This window comes from Rhipicephalus microplus, chromosome 7 (assembly GCF_043290135.1).
Source record: "Rhipicephalus microplus isolate Deutch F79 chromosome 7, USDA_Rmic, whole genome shotgun sequence".
Classification (NCBI taxonomy): Eukaryota; Metazoa; Arthropoda; class Arachnida; order Ixodida; family Ixodidae; genus Rhipicephalus; species Rhipicephalus microplus.
The window spans coordinates 81561158-81576146 of NC_134706.1; the positions used below are offsets into that span (position 1 = coordinate 81561158).

Below are 14989 nucleotides of genomic sequence, written 5' to 3' on the forward strand. Positions count from 1 at the left end.
TTTTTCCCCCCTCAAGTTCTTGAACACTTGATCTGAAGCAAAAATACCATGGTGGCTTTATTGCTACGGCTTTGTCGCTGTGTGCGCTGCGACGCAAAAACCAGCAAAAACTAAGTCGATAGGAGCTCAAACACTGACATTTCAATTATTTCTTTTTTTTTTTGAGCGCTAGACAAGTTGGCACACGGCGCCAGCGGCGTTGTCGACAGATGGTACCATGCCCGAGGTAGTCAGGTAGTCCCACGTTTCATTGATCTCGGACACGATGACACCGTTATAACAGCGACTTCATGACATTCATCTCGTCATTTATTTGGCCCGAAAAGTCTGCTTGATAACGGAAAGGACTGCTTCTCTCTCCTTCTTTCTTCCCTTATTTCTTCTATGCCTCCCATTCTCGATGAAGCCGGCAGGCGTGTTGCCCCTATAGGCGGAAGTTGTCAGCCTGTTCTCTCCTTAGTTCCTCTCTCTTCGTATTTTTATTTGCTCAAAACCAAATAACTATCAATAAACATATGAATGAATAAATGAATTACGCATAGTTTTCTCAAGTTGATTTGTGTTAGCTGCATCTCTTGTACTACTACCTTATTCAAATGACCGGATTCGAACACTCGCTTTGCATCAAAATCTGTGCGATGACCACCATCAACAAGTACATTTGGATATTTTACCGCTTATTTTCCAAACCTTTGTGCACATTTCCCGTATCTTGCTGCCCATCGCAGACAATGGGGATGAGGCGGAAGAGACAGTGAGCCTTTCAGGCTGCAAAAAACAGCTTGGTTTTGCGGCGACCCAGACTTCCTGTGTTAGAAGGTAACGTGGCGGGTGTGTCAGTCAGCTGTACATCGCACTGAGTAATGATGTGCTCGATTACTTCCCAAGCACGCATAAGTTGTAGTTACCACGTTATGGAAATGAGCATGCCGGCACAATGCGTTGGTTGTTATTGAAGTTTCCTTTTATATATTACGAATTATTTTTGTAATACAACATGATTGTGATCAATAGCATGTTCTCTTCGCCGTTTAACATTGTCGTAGTTGGACGTGCAGCATGAATTCAATCGTGAATGCTACTCGCCCAAATGATCAATTTTCACTTATAATGAATAGTATTACTCTCGACGAGTGACTGGGTCATGCCGTGAGTTGTAGGACGCATGGCGCTCTCTCGTTGCACTCGCTATTCTAACATGAATCGTGATGTGCACCACATGGCTAGCTGTATTGACTACTTCATAAATTGGATGAAGAAATTTATGCACTCACCGGTACGCCCCAGGTTATGACAGGTCAGATGCCTCTCTCTTCTACTAATGTTGCTTTACTCATGGGCAGCATTTGGTTTTCAAGTACGGAACCATATTTCAATCTGTTACTCTATCTGCGAGAGTTGTCTCAGTTCTTCTCGAGGTACTAAAAGATGGCGTCCTTAAACTGGTGGCACCCTGGCTCTTTCAGGTACCAAACCTAACAGTGCAACCACGAATCACGAGTAATGATTTCAGCATTAGTCATTCTAGTGGCAGCATGTGCTACTTCTGTTGTAGGACAGTTCTACGATCCTCGCTGCCCACAAAGAGAACACAGACGTAAGTAAAGAAATAAAAGTACTTTGTTATCGTTTCCAATGCGACGCCTCGAAGATGTCTGCTGTTTGCGCTTACATTCGAGATAGCTGTGGTCGATTGTGCCGCTGTAAAAGAGAACTGACTGCCGAGCGATATCAGCTTGCTGCGTCCTACTTAATATAGCACACACCTGTAAACATAAAAAAACAGCAGTAATAGCCAAAACTGCTCAAATGAAAATTCACAAATTTTATTACTATGCTGGTAACTTATCGTTAGGGTGTAAATCAATATTAGAGAATACTTTTGAATTTCGTTCTTTGGTAATTTCTCTATCAGATATGTGATTTAGAGTACTTTTCATGCCTTCTTATTAAACTCAAACAACCTAACTTAATTCAAGCCAACAGTATTCGTATGTAAAAGAGAAGTAAGGTCATGAGAGTCAAACAGGGTGGTTAAAGAGGCAGAGCACGGCTGGCCAATTAGCACTGTGAAAAGTAAAAGGCGTTGAGAGATGAGGGAGCAGGCGAAAAAGCTCTGGCTTTGCAGACACCGTCGAAAATTGTATGTTAGTGGGTTTATCAAATTTTACTTATTTATTTATTTCAAAATGAGAGCAAAGTGTCTCTGCGGAAGGCGTGCTATTATCTGTGTGTCTTCAGCGGACATTCACCAGACACTAGCAAGCAATGTGTGCTAGTCTTATGACTTTCCCAATTTGCACGGAAAGTCAGGTGATTGAAGTATACAATGATGGTATATACGTAATAATAACTTGTTTTTGAGTGAGTTGATGGCTACATTACACGGTGATTTTCCGCTAAAAAGTACGAACACATGTGAGAGACAGGGCAGGCGCTTCCCCTGTCCTGGACCCATGTGAAATGTGTGAGCGAGACACTTCGATTGGAACAGTCCTACCATGTTAGTGTGTTTACAAACTGGCTTCATGAGATATTTTTCTCGCATGACCCACAATGAAGTGTGGAAATCAAACTCTGTTGCAATATATTACTTATAGCCTGCCTGAGAGAGTATTCGTAGCAGGCATTCCTTAGGCAATGTCTTCTAAAGTCCAAGCAAATAAAAGTTTGTTTACAGAGAAAGTTAGGTTCTTGAGACGCCCCTATCTTTGCTATTAATAAAAACCTGTTGAAGAAAAGTTGTATGTCCAGTTTATAACTCAGTGTTCCTGCGCATGAACTTGCAGCTAAACATCGCAGACAAAAACCCTTTAGAGAACCAAGAAATGTGCCTGCCGTAGAAAGTGTAGACCGCCTCATTTAGGCAACATACGGAAATACAAATTGTCAAGCGAAAAGGCATCTCGATAATGTGGCAATGTATCTTAGAGACAATGACTCACCCTATCTACAACTTGATAAAGACGTCGGGTTTGCGATTTATCGCAAGGGCTGTACAATAGAAAAGCCCCCCTTCTGGCATTGAACAAAAGCTTGAATAGCGTCAGGACGAGCATACCATGAGCAAAAGATTACGCAGAAAAGCTTTGCAAACAATTTAGTTTCAAAAGACCAGCTCAATAAAAAATTATGGTAAACTCTTACTTTCATTTTCAGTGTGAAAACGCACAAACCAGAAGTGCCTTTTAGGGTGACTGTAAATGAACAATGCATCCGGCAGCAAAATGATATTAAAAATTTTTACGTACACTTTCCAGCCACTGAAATAAGGACCCCTTCTATACCTGAAATCAAGAAGATGTAAAATTTGTTTAAGTACACGAGTGCTTGGATAATTATTTTTTTATGTTGATGTAGCGCAGGGGTCAGAAACCTGTGCCTCGCAGGGCAGCGTTATGCGGCCGTCGTCACAGCGTCGAACCAATCCCCCCCTTCCATGTCGCTTTCTAACAGGAAGCCGACATGGCAGTTCTGACGTCAAATAGCGCTTTTTACCTATCTTTCATTGAAGTTTGTGGCAGATGTGCTGAAAAAAACTTGATTTTTATCCACTCCTTTTCTGTGAAGGAGCATCATTTCCCTGATGTTTTTTTTTCTTGTTGGCCACAAAACCCACCTTCGTCTCCTCCCCCTTTAGCTATTCGGCTGACCACTGTGTAAGCTGCATGTAACTTGTCCGTGTTGGTAGAAAAAGTGGTTGACGATTTTGAGTATTCGGCACTCTACTATGGGAGATGAAAACCGTCCCTTGGGCCTTACACTTGATGAGGCCGCCATTAACGAGTTCATGACGCTGATGTTCTCGAGACTGCGCACACCGCTTGAAAGGTCACCGACCCCTAACGTAGAAGATTTATTCTATTCCGTCCCCCATGGCCACTTCTTTAGCCCGGTAACCGGATGCATAAAAACAGGGTAGAATTTTCTTTTACAACACGGCACGACTCAATGTAGATGACTTTTTAGCTCTTTTTTGGACTTTTACATAAGGAGCGCCGTCATCTCATCTAACGAGGGACAATTCTCGCAAGACAGTTGATTCTGCATCAGGGCGTGCGAAGAAACGAATTTATGAAGCGTTTTTCATGCTAACATTAACACATGCCTTGAGCAGGTTCGAAGCAGTCAAGTTAAAAACATAATTATATTGTTACGGGGAAGATTTATTCATCGAGAGCTGGTCTTGCTAACAGCTTAGAGAGTGCACAGTCATGCAGGCCAAGGAGAGAAGCTCGAGAGTCCAACCCACAAACACCACGTTGTCGTCTTCTTCATTTGGGTGTCCATTCAGCTGTGTCGGGGCGACAGTTACATACACGTATCATCACCCCGTTCCGTAAGGCACCGTATCGGTGCCTGTTAAATGAGCGAGTCGGCGTTGCAGGGCTTGAGACGAGAAACGTGGACTACTTCCGTTCTGGGTGCAGCAGCTGGTGAGTTTGTGGTAGCGGCAATCTCGTAGGACACACGTGTGACCTGACGAATGACTCGGCGGGCCCAGCGTATCGCGATAGTAGTTTCTCGCAGAGGCCAACACGTCGACATGGGAGCTACAGGAAAACAAGAGATCCCGCAGAAAAAACGGCATCTCTATGTCGACGGTCATAAAGGGACTTCTGTGATGTCTGCGACGACGATAACCGAGCGCACGCTACCGCGCGTGCCGTCAGCGCCCGGGTGATCGCATCCTGAGCGTAGGGATGGGTGGGCTGATGAAAGCAGTGTGTCGAAGGGCAGTAAGGGATGACGTCCAAAGAGTAGATAAAAAGGGGAGTAGCCCACTGTTTCATGAAGCGACGAGTTATAGGCGAAGGTTACAAACGGAAGAGCTATGTCCTAATCAGTGTGGTCGGTAGATACGTACATGGCAAACATGTCTGTCAATGTGCAGTTTAGGCGCTCCGTAAGGCCGTTAGTCTGAGTGTGGTAAGATGTGGTGAAGTTGTGATGGGTAGACAAGATTGGAGTAGATCATCAACCACACGAGATAGAAAGTAGCGACCACGGTCTGTGAGCAGGTGAGACGGAGCGCCATGCTGGAGAATAATGTCGTACAGCAGGAAGTCGGCAACGTCGGTTGCGCAGCTGGTTGGCAGCGCTCGAGTGATCGCATACTGAGTGGCATAGTCTGTGGCCACTGCAATTCATTTATTTCCAGTTGTAGAAGTAGGAAAGGGACTTAGCAAGTCCAACCCCACCCGATAAAATGGCTCGGCTGGAACTTCAATAGGTAGAAGAAGACCGGCATGGGGAGTCGTATGCTTCTTTCGGCGCTGGCAGAGGTCGCATGATGTGACGTAACAGTGAACAGAGCGGTAGAGGCCCTTCGAGAATACTCGTCGTCGAATGCGGTCGTAAGTTCTGGAGACTCTTAGATTTCCAGAAGTTGGAGAGTCATGGAATCGTCGCAGAACATCCTTTCACAGGTGATGCGGTACGACGAGTAAAAGTTCCGCGCCGTCGGCGTGTAAGTTGCGGCGGTACAAAACGTTGTCTTGAAGTAGGTATCTGCTAAGAGAAGGGTCAGCATAACGCGATTGAAGGTGGTCAATGATGGTGAGCAGCGATGGATCTCGGCGATGTTCGTCGGCCACGTTCAGAAACTCAGTGATGGCTAAAACGCAGGCATCGGATTCCAAGTCTGTGGGGCTAGGTGAATCAACGGGGTGCCGGGATAAACAGTCAGCATCGCTGAGCAGCTTTCCAGATTTGTAAACAACCGAGAACGTGTACTCCTGTAATCGAAGTGCCCATCGGCCGAGTCTTCCTGTAGGGTCCTTAAGCGTCGACAGCCAGCAAACGCGTGATGGTCCGTGATGACTGCGAACGGACGTCCGTATAAGTACGGACGAAATTTCGCAATTGCCCAAATGAGGGCTAAGCATTCCCGCTCAGTGATAGAGTAATTTTGTTCCGCTTGCGACAAAACGCGGCTAACGTAGGCTATCACACGGTTGGTGCCATTCTGTATCTGAGCGAGTACAGCACCAATGCCATGGCCGCTTGAATTGGTGCGAAGCTCTGTTCGAGCCACTGGATCAAAATTAGCCAACACAGGTGGTGATGTGAGGGCGGTAATTAGCGACACGAAGGAATGTTCTTGGTCCCTTCCCCAAGAAAAGGCCACATTCTTTTTGAGGAGATCCGTGAGGTGCCTAGCAATATCCGCGAAGTTTAAGACAAAGCGGCGGAAGTATGAGCGAGCCCAATAAAACTGCGAACTTCTTGTGTGGAACGCGGAACCGGGAATTCTCGGACTGCATGGACTTTGTCAGGGTCGGGTTGAACACCAGTGGCGTCAACAAGGTGGCCGAGTAGTTTAATCGGCCGGCGTCCAAATGAGCATTTCGACTAATTCAGTTGGAGACCAGCCCAACGAAAAACGTCAAAAATTGCCGAGGGACGAGACAGGTGGCTTTCGAAGGAGGGCGAGAAAACGATTACATCATCCAGATAGCAAAGGCAGGTCGACCATTTGAAACCGCGAAGAAGAGAGTCCATCATACGCTCAAAAGTAGCCGGGGCATTGCACAACCCAAAAGGCATGACCTTGAATTGGTAAAGGCCGTCGGGTGTGATGAATGCTGTCTTCTCGCGGTCGCGGTTGTCGACCGAAATTTGCCAGTAACCGCATGGAAGGTCGAGGGACGAGAAATAGTTGGCGACGTGGAGGCAGTGAAGCGCATCATCGATTCGGGGTAAAGGATAAACGCCCTTCTTGGTGATCTGATTCAGGTGGTGATAGTCGACGCAAAAGCGCCAGGTGTTGTGCTTCTGTTTAACTAAGACCAAAGGGGATGCCCAAGAACCCGATGAAGGCTCAATGACGTCTTTACTCAGCATTTTGTCAACCTCCGTCTGTATAACTTGGCGCTCAGCATGTGACACGCAATAAGGGCATTTGTGGAGTGGACTGGCGTCGCCGGTGTCGGTGCGGTGGGTTACGGCGCTTGTGCGGCCCAGGGGACGGTCATCGACGTCAAAGATATCTAGGTAAGAAAATCGAACACCCCGGAGCGCTGCAACTTGGGAAGGTAAGAGGTCGCTGGATATCATTTTGTCGAGGAACGCCTTATATTCCGACGTGATGACAGGTTTCGCCATGGCCTTATTGTCAGGGGTAAAAGAACAAATCGAACATTCATCAAGGGTGGAAATATCGGCTAAAGTGATGCCTTGGGGAGGAACTTGGGTCAACGTAGAGAAGTTCAGAACTGGAAGTAGCACCGTGTTGTTAGCAACAACCACTATAGTATGTGGTAGTGCGATGTGGTGCGTAAGGGTCAAATCAATGAGGATAGCCACCAGATACTCTCCATCTGGAACGGACGGGAAGGGCGACAGAGGAGTGTGCATAGAAGCCTGGGGTGGTAGCCGTAGAGACTGCACGGATCGTAGCCGAGGGCGACTTGGAGGAGAGAAATCGGTGCACAAAGGCAATTCGAGCCGTGAGATACCGGTAGAACAATCGATGAGGGCAGAGTGGGCGGTTAAGAAGTCAATTACAAGGATGACGTCGTGTGGGCAAGCATCGAGGACTGCGAAGAAAACGGAAGTGTAATGGCCAGTAACAGTAACACGGGCAGTGCACATACCAAGCACCGATGTTCGACTTCCGTTGGCAACTCGAACAATAGAGAACATAGCCGTTGTGAGAACCTTTTTCAGGCGAGATTGTAGTGTAGAACCCATAACAGATACTTGGGCACCAGTGTCAATTGGAGCAGTAACGGCGTGGCCATCAACGAACACCCGAAGTAAATTGCGTCTAGAATTCGTAGCCGGCTGAGGGTTTTGGTTCCAAGTCGTCAACGCAGCGCCACCTCCAGGAGCTGCACTCGTCAGTTTCCCGGGGAATGGCCAGAATAAGCCGGTGACGGAGAGCGGCGGCATTGAGGGGAGCGTGATGGCCGACCATGAGGTAACGCCGAGCGGCTAAACCAGTTTCTTTCGGCGACGACGTCAGCGTAGGACGTTTCGGAGCGTGGAGATGAACGGCGAGCTGAAGAGTCCTGAATATGGTCATCCGGAAAACCGGATTCGAATAGTGTGCACGGTCCTGACGACGGTCAACATTAGAAAAGCTTGGCCGGAAATACTACCTGTTGCGGCAATGGCGGGAGATGTGCCCAACTCGAGAGCAAGAAAAGCAAAGCAGATGGGTCGATCATCGTGCGTGCGCCACTCAGATGAATTTCGGTAGCGTGTTGAAAACCGAGGAGTCGCAGCTGCCGCAGCGACAAGTGGAGCAGAGTGGTGGTCAGCGTTGTGGACGGGAGTGCTCATGGGCTGCGGCATAAGTCTGGCGGGCTGGGGAACCTGGACGCCCTGGTTAGCAAACTCCTAACGTATGACGGCTCGAATAAGCGAGAGTGTTGCCCAGTTGTCTTGTACAGGGGGCTGATAGGAAGCGGGTGCCATGGCTTCCAGCTCCTGGCGAACAATCCTTGCGATATTGGCAGGAGGCGCAAGTGAACTGGGCCCTGCAGAATCCTCGCAAGACGAAGTCGCAGCAGTGTTTGATAGTCTCGTGATGTGGTGAGTTATTCGCCTACTTTTAGCTTGTTCAATTCGTCGGCATTCAGATATGATGCAGTCGACAGTGGTGCAGTTCTTGCACATTAGTATGTTGAAAGCGTCATCAGCAATGCCTTTCAACACGTTGCTCATCTTGTCCGCCTCGGACATGTTTTTGTCAGTCTTCCGACACAGTGCCAGTACGTCTTGAATGTACGTGACGTACGACTCCGTTGATGATTGAACACGCGACGCGAGTTCCTGCCTGGCTGCCATCTGACGAGCAACTGACCGACCGAACAAATCGCGAAGCTTTTGCTTACATATGTCCCAGCTGGTTAGTTCTTCTTTATGCGTCTCATACCAGGCGCGTGCTGTACTCCGTAGGTAAAATCGAATATTTGCCAGCATAAGCGTTTCGTCCCAGCTGTAGTGCTTGCTGACGCGCTCGAATAATGCGTGCCATTCTTCGACGTCCGTTCTGTCCGTCCCGGAAAACGTGCCAGGGTCGAGAAGATAGGAGGGAATCCCAAGTGATGGAGCCGGCGTGGATGGCGAGGTTTTAGTTCCAGTTTCAGGCATCGCGGCTGGACAAAGCTGGCGTCCACTGCCGAGTTCCAGAGCCGGGTTGTGTGTAGACCCAGCACCTTCCACCAAAAGATGTTACGGGGAAGATTTATTCCCCGAGAGCTGGTCTTGCTAACAGCTTAGAGAGCGCACAGTCATGCAGGCCAAGGGGAGAAGCTCGAGAGTCCAACCCACAACAACCACGTTGTCGCGTTGTCGTCTTCTTCATTTGGGTGCCAATTCAGCTGTGTCGAGGCGACAGTTCCATACACGTATCAATATGTATGAGCACTTTTTGTCTAGGGCTCAACAGGGACTATTACCATATGACTGCGCCCACTCAAACCTCGCTAGGAGGGGCATCCTGCCTGGAATCGGTCGTGCGAAAATCATGCGTGCATGTAGTAGAAGAGGCATTTGTGAAACAAATGGAAAGACTATTGTCGCCGAGATTCTCTGGAACGTTCATAGCGGCAGTAGCTGAACGCCTATATAAAAAAAATTGGCAGATCCCACGCGCAGTGGGAATCGACAATATGCGAAGCACGAATGATAAACGTTCATATGTCACTTTAAAATTAGCACAATGTTACGAGGTGGAGATAAATAATGCTGTACATTACTTCAGTGTGATGACTACCATGCATGTTTGGATGTGTCGTTTGCCTTCGCCATCTATTCAAGTCACGTGATACCAAATTTGGTATATGTGGAGCTAGCGAAACGGCTGCAAGCAAACTATGTTGTCATGTTCTTACATGACACGCGTGTAAGGATTATCGGGTTTGCACCAGTCATTTATATTGTGGTCCATTGACGTCACGTAACACCAAACTTGTAATATGTGGAGCTAGTAAAACGGCCAAGGACGCATCATGAAGGGCCCATGATGCTCTAATATAGCGTTGACGCACGCACATGCTGGGCACAGTGACGCTACGTTAGCAAAACGCAAGCACTCTATAGTCTGATGCCTGGCGCGACTAGCGTCTGTCGGTGTGGCCCGACGGGAACCGGCGCAAAAAGCAACATGCTGCATTTTGCGCCGAAGCATTACCAAGAAAACTCTGCGTCTCCGTCTTTTCGTGACGGAGGGACGCCGGACGCGCTGAAACGCGCATGCGTCAAAGCAAGGCAGCGCGGCGCACGCCTGCGAGTATATGGCAGGACCGGCGCCTGCCGTGGCAACGCCGGCGTGACACGACAAAATGAACATAGGCGAGCACGTGTACCGCGTCACATCGAAATGTATTGGCGCCTTGACTGTGGTATTTAGTCATGTTCTCACATGACACGGATCTCATGATTATCATGTTTCAACCAGTCACATACCTTCGTCATTCATTGGCGTCACAAAATACGAAATTCGGCACATGTGAAGTTAGCGAAACGGCCGCGAGCGCATCATGAGTATGGCATGTAGTCATGTTCTTACATGACACGCATGTCTTGATTATAATGTTTGAATGTGCCAGTTATCTATGTCGTCCGTTCGCGTCGCGTAATACAGAGTTTGGTAGATGTTAAACTAGAGAAACGGCCACCAGTGCATCATGAGCATGGCATGTAGTGTTGTTACATGACATGCATCTCATGATTATCATGTTTGCACTAGTCACATACCTTCGTCATGCATTCACGTACTGTAATACTAAATTTGGTAAGTGTTACCCTAGCGAAACGGCCGCGAGCGCGTCATGAGCATGGCAAGTTGTCATGTTGTTACGTGATATGCATGTCATGATTTGCATGTTACGACAGACAGACAGACAGACAGACAGACAGACAGACAGACAGATAGATAGATAGATAGATAGATAGATAGATAGATAGATAGATAGATAGATAGATAGATAGATAGATAGATAGATAGATAGATAGATAGATAGATAGATAGATAGATAGATAGATAGATAGATAGATAGATAGATAGATAGATAGATAGATAGACACGCTCAAAGTCACCGAAGTTTGCTAAGAAATGCCTCGCTTTAAAACTACAACGGAAACCAGCCGATGTGGGAGCGCTGGGGAAAAGTTGTCACGGCATCTGCACGCAGTGAATGACGATGAGTGACCGAAGCTGTGGTGCTACGTGTCATCGTGCCATTGTTGTTGCAGCAAATCTCTGTTGACATTGCCCACTCAGGCATGAACATGAGTGACAAAGCGGTGTACAGTTATACACAGTGTTTATCGTATATAAATGATATGCCGTGTTGAGTTGTGGATTCTGTTTTTTTTATCATTACTGTTGTGCAGTCCGTGAAATGTATACGGCCAGCGGTTTGAATACCGGATCTAGGCATAGGTTGGCAAAGACGAGGTGTATGCACATTCCCTTAGGGGTGGTAGGTTGTTTCCAATCATAACAAGTCCATTGTAGAGCGGATCGACACGTCATGTACCTGCAAGTCAGTTGATGCCCGCGTGATGTGAACACCGAAATTGCTGAGAAGTGCACGTTGCTCAACTCGGACTGCACTTGGTATTTTGTAGTCTTCGCCGCTTCCCACGCCTCACGTTCCTTTTTATCCGTGGCAGAAAGATAATGTTCGATGGTCGTAATCGTCACCGGATACCTTGTATGTGCTAACACACTTATTCTCAATCGTCCCCAGCTTCACTGCCATTACTTAAGAACGGGCAAGCCTGGATGTTAATGAACTTCACACGAAAAACCTGCAGTTTTACTGGAATGGAAACAAAGTTTCTAAGAACCCTAAGAAAGTTGCCAATAGGCGTGGTATTCCGCTCATTCTTCTGGTGCCAAGAAAGCTCTCACAACTTTTAACTCGCACAACAAAGGTGGGAAATAAGATAGGAGGATGCTCAGAGAAGCATGCCTCACCTTTGGTGAATGTGTACAATGGTGTGACGTACCACCGTGAAAAGTTGTACATAGTACAAACAGACCGCTGCCTTAATGACCAGTCAAGGGAGCACGAAGAAAACCTAGAAAAATGTAGATGGTGCCCATCTTTCGTCACACTGCCAAAAATGCATGTGCGAGCCGATATCTTGTGGGCCCTAAATCCTAGGTAGGAGCCAGAACTTATGAGCTCGTGAACTTCAGCAGGCGTATCATTTATACAAGGAAAAGAAAATAACTGTCCTATTGAGGCGTTCCCTTTGTTGTACAAGAAAAAAAAATTGTTTTTTTATAGCACACGCTCGTAGCCTGTGAAGTGGTGTCCCCTTCATATGCGCTCACTACGTCCGCGTACAACTGCACAGCCTATTTCCTTGCATCCTTTACAATAAAGCAGTTAAAGCCTGTGCTGTCTATCACAATTCTTCGCCTATTTAAGCCCTAATATTGGCATGTCTTGATGGCTTCGATGAAGCGTAATTCCGTTTCAGTGCTAAATAAGAAAAAAAGAGGCCAACTCTTTAAAAGGCGAGATAGACAGCATGCTTCTCACTAGAAGGGAAGGTTCAATGGGGATTAGAGAATTTTCTCAGTTAGATCTTGCCTGGACAATAATTTCACAATTTTGCTAAAGGCATTCAGTGGCCGGATTGTATTTAACAATCACATATTTCACTATTCGATTCTTACAGTATAATCACTTCACGTTCTATATTCTCGGCAGTTAACGATGAAATATGGGATGGTTAAATATTATCTGGTCGATGAATGTCTTCGGCAAAATCATTAGTATATGGTTGCTAGCAGACAGTGTATTCAGAAATTTTTCTACGCCCACTTGAATCATTTCTTCTAGTGAGAAGTATGCTGTCTACTACATCTTGCACATGGGTTGACTTTTTTCTTCCCCTCCTTTAGTGCTGAAACGGGATTACGCTTAATCGAAACCACCAATACGTGCTGACTTTACCATTTACTAGTTGGTGATACGTGTCCATATTGTGCCACTCCAGTGATGCAAGCATTTGCATACCACCTTATATGGATTTGACAAGGGTTTCTGCCGGGACGCTTTCGTCAGTTCCTTCAAGCCGGCCTTCGCTACAGTGACATAACCAGTTACAACCGCTAGACATGACAACCCATTCCACAATACACTACTCCACACACAACACCGGCCTAACTGCGCACATTTATACACATACACACAACAAAATATTATGCCTTAAGCAAGTCCATGTCGCAAAAAAAGATCGTTCGACAGTGCACAATTACCGAAAGGTTTTGCAGATCCGGACATGAAATTATTAGAAAATATATGTTAAGGTTTTCTCTGTATACTTTATGTCACTTGACAGCACCGTTTTTCTACTTCATTTAGTTGGATGCTCATTTATGGGGCGTCTAATTGGACGAGGACAAACTGCGAATTTCCGTGCGCCTTGCGTAAGAGTAAGTTGCCATCAAGATGGTTCTGTTACCAGCAAAGGGTAAGTAAAATCAAGCGTTAGAAATATCGCAATTTTCTCCATCGAATGGAATACACCTAAGTTACAATGCCATGAACCCTCATTTTATAGTGTACATGCCGTCTTCTTTTCAAAGAGCATAAAAATGCTCCAAGTTCAAAATTGAGCTAATCATACATTCCAGCATAAGCAGTAGCACGTGGTCAGCCTTGTCTGTTCCTGCCAAATGCTTTCCTGCAATACTTACAAGAGGATACGCTTTCGCTAGTTTCTGCAGAGCTGCGACGCATGGCGTTGCCGCTAGTGTGAAAATGACGTATAGTAGAAGAATTTCGCTAATGCTGAATTCCGCTGGTGGATTCGAAGTGACCGATTCACTCTGCGCCGAAGAGCACTCTGCTCTAACGAAGGGCAGCCAAGAGATATCTGTCAATGGAAGACCTTCGCTCGTGCCAGAACTATTGGCAGGGGGCACTGAAGCACATTTACTTTCGCAAGCGCGCGGTATTCCTTGGTTTACGCGCCGTTTTCGTCTTCGCACGGAGACAAGTCTTGCGCTTGGGCAGCGCGTTCCGTAACTCACGTACGCCACCATGCTCTGAGCACGCGTGGGGGGTTCGCGACTTCGGCCGATTTCCAGCCACGTTTCATTTCCGAACTTCTCGAACTATGCTATCATGCAAAACCGCCCCAGAGTTGTCAATATGGGTATAGATTTCCGTGTATTTATGGGCATGAATATTTATACATAGGCATTGACTTCTTTCTCCATGCACCTGGGTAGGATTGTAAATATGGGCATGAAAGTATCGCACCTGCGCGTGCCACTACCTTAAAACTCTAATTTCTGGGCAACATCATGAAACAACCACGCATTATTTTTCTGTCATGAATGGAAACGATCGTGAAAGTGATCTCGCCCATGAAAAGCAGAGTCGCAGCACCAAGAGCAAGCTGGTGTTCCGGAGTCGAGAGCACGTCATGCATGCGATGCCTCACCGTCTACGCAGATAGCAATCTACCCCAGAGGTGAAAGCTTTGGAACGCGCGGCAAGATGGGAACGCCGACAGAAAACTGCTACCCCGGAGTTGAGAGCCCGGGAAGCGGTGACTTGACGGCAACAACACATTCTATATAAACTGTACACACGCGTCATCAATCAGTTATACGCGTGGGTGGGCATTGACAGGGGTGATTTACGGGGAGAGCGATCTTCAGTGTTTCCCTCGCTTCTCATGACTCACTTCGTGGAGATGCGTAGTCATTTAGTAGCTCTGTGAAAAAACGCACAGTGTCTATAAATTCTGAGTGAAGCGGCAGTAATAACAGCGCCGACGAATAGGAAGCTCCAGACATTATTCGCAGAATATAGGCACGGGAAATATTGTAGCTGCGCATACTTTTTCGGGATGAGTCTGGACTGCAGCTGCATTAATTAGGCGACCAAGAACCATTATGTCAGGACAGCCAAAACAGCATTTGGATAAGTTCACTTTCAAAGCAGCGTTGCGGAATACCTCAACTATAGTGAAGAGTCGCTTGAAATGGCTCGCGACTGTT

The 14989-nt window shown here is 46.8% G+C and overlaps 1 protein-coding gene across 1 annotated transcript in view; it reads left to right on the forward strand.

Moving 5' to 3' along the window:
* Positions 1 to 1315: 1315 nt before the first annotated feature.
* Positions 1316 to 14989, forward strand: part of LOC142767522 (uncharacterized) — a 105937-nt gene continuing 92263 nt past the window's right edge. The window contains exon 1 of the transcript XR_012884950.1: positions 1316 to 1357. The gene's annotated coding sequence lies outside the window, so the exon portion shown is untranslated. The remainder of the gene's footprint in view (positions 1358 to 14989) is intronic.